The sequence below is a fragment of the Leptonychotes weddellii genome, chromosome 3 (genome assembly GCF_054177405.1).
Source record: "Leptonychotes weddellii isolate Sample4059 chromosome 3, ASM5417740v2, whole genome shotgun sequence".
Classification (NCBI taxonomy): domain Eukaryota; kingdom Metazoa; phylum Chordata; class Mammalia; order Carnivora; family Phocidae; genus Leptonychotes; species Leptonychotes weddellii.
In genome coordinates this window covers 5,299,163-5,301,718 of record NC_138371.1, presented here as the reverse complement: position 1 = coordinate 5,301,718, position 2,556 = coordinate 5,299,163, and positions in this window count along the sequence as shown.

Sequence of the window (2,556 nt, the reverse complement as noted above, 5' to 3'; positions counted from 1 at the left end):
ACTAACAGAGTTGCCTTTGTTCCACATCCTTGCCAAAACTTGTTATCTCTAGTCTTTTTGATAAAAGCTCTACTAACAGGTGTGAGGTGATATCTCATTGTGGTTATGATTTACATTTCCCTGATGATTATTGATGTTAAGCACCTTTTCATGTACTTTTTGGCCATTTGTATGTCTTCTTTGGAAAAATGTCTATTCAGTCCTTCTGCCCATTTTTTAACCAAAAACAATTTTTTTTTTTTTGCTATTGAGGTCTTTGTATATTTTGGGTATTAACCCCTTATCAGAAATAGGACTTGCAAATATCGTCTCCCATTCCATAGTTTGCCTTTTCATTTTGTGGATGGTTTCCTTCACAGTGCAGTAAATTGTTAGTTTGACATTGTCCCACTTGTTTATTTTTGCTTATGTTGCCTTTGCTTTTGGTGTCAAATCCAAAAAAAAAAAAAAATCTAAAAAATTCCCAAGAGGGATGTCAAGGGGCTTACCCACTATGTTTTCTTCTAAGAGTTTTATGGTTTCAGGCTTTTTGTGGAAGTCTTTGATCCATTTCCAGCTGACTTGTGTGTGTGGTGAAAGATAGGGGTCCAGTTTCACTCTTTTGCATGTGGCTGTCCAGTTTTCTTAATCTTGTATGTATTAAGTTGGATGATACGAATTTCTGTTTTGTCAGTTAGCATGGTCAAATATTGGCAAGTTCACATGGATTATGTAGTGTGATTCTTACTGGTTTGGTAATATCATAGAAAGAAGGGAATACATCTGAATATTGCCAATGGTCATCCCCGAGTTGTCTCTGAGTGCTGATATCATGAGTGACTGTGATCACCTTCTTTGTGGGTTTTCAGTATAGCCTAAAAATTCTATAATAAACTGTATAATTTCATAATCAGGAGAAGGGAAAAAAAAAAGACCAACACTGCCCCCCCCACAAAAAAAATCTGTTCTTAAAAGAAATAAGAACTGTTTTAAAAAATACTTTTCTTTGTGCATTTTTCTTATATGGAGAAAAGTAGAGAAAATAATGTAAATATCACTTATAAATCCTGGTTTAACCATTGCTGACATTCTGCCATAAAAAAAAGTCTTTTATTTTTGCTGCACTACTTTAAAGTCAAACAACGTGGTATTTTTCAACCAAATGCTTTATCTTAAAAAGATGCAAACATTTAACTTTTGTTATCTCACCTAGCAAAATGAACAGTAACATCTGCACATTTAAAATCTCAAACAGTTATTATTTTTTAGAATATTTATTTATTTATTTATTTGAGATAGAGAGCACAGCGGGAGGGGCAGAGGGAGAAGGAGAATTTTCAAGCAGACTCACCACTGAGTGGGGAGCCTGACACAGGGCTCCATCTCATGACCTGGAGATCACAACCTGAGCTGAAATCAAGAGTCAGATATCTGACTGCGTCACCCAGGTGGCCCTCTCAAACAATTATTTTATCGCATTTCTGGTGTGTTTCACCATCACAACATGGTATCACTGGTTTCCTTTTTGCTTCTCTTTAATTTCGGAGGCATCTGGGGAAAGGGGATGGAAGATGGGAGGGAATTTGTTTCTGGCCTTGCTTGGTGCCAGCCGGCTCTCGAATACCATCTTAGTAGCGCCCTCGCCTTCTCACACAGCGCAACTACGGCGGGGTGGCGGGGGGCGCAGGATGAAGTTAGGTCAGGGCTCCCACTGAGCCATTCAGGTATGCTTCCTTCTTCTTTCCCCTTCCACTGCCCCTCCCAACACTCTCTGAAAGGTTTAACCTTTCCAGTTTGGGAATCTTCTGTCACAAAAAGATGCTTGGCTACCTCTAGCTGGAACCACAGTGTGCACCCCCACCTCCCCCATACGAGTTCTCCAGAGAGATTCTTTTTTTTAAGATTTTCTTTTATTTATTTGGGAGAAAGAGTGAGAGAGAGCATGAGCAGGGGCAGGGAGGAGGCAGAGGGACAAGCAGGCTCCCCGGGGAGCAGGGAGCCCGATGCGGGGCTCGATCCCAGGACCCCGGGATCATGACCTGAGCTGAAAGCAGGCGCTTCACTGACTGAACCCCCGGGCGCCCCCAAAGAGATTCTTGAAATAGGAAGAACTGGACCCACTGTGCGTGCTGCCGGGAAGGGCAGCCTATAAGCCTTATAGATCGGCCTCCGGTTGGGCCCATTCGGCCTTTACTTGGGCTGACATCCATCCTCTGATTTATTTTAAAATGACGCTGACTTTCTATAGGCTGAGCTGCCCCTAAATAGACTCCTTCCGCCTTTGGAGTGCTGATTTCTGGAATCAGGGTGGGGCACTTCCTCTCGGAGACACAACACATTTTGCTTGTGTTCGGGATTTAGAGAAAAGTAGTCCTAGGATGGAGAGGGCGGCTCTCTCAGCCCCAGGAGAAAGGAAGCAGCATTTGTGGCCACACTGGGGAGGGAGTGATGACCCTGCCCCCTCCCGCCGCACCATCAAAGGAGATCTGATCAGGGGCAGGAGGTTCAGGAAGTGGCTGGACGCAGTGCCAGGCACTCTGGATTCCCAGCTGGCGCCCAGGGTCACCGGGGCGGCCT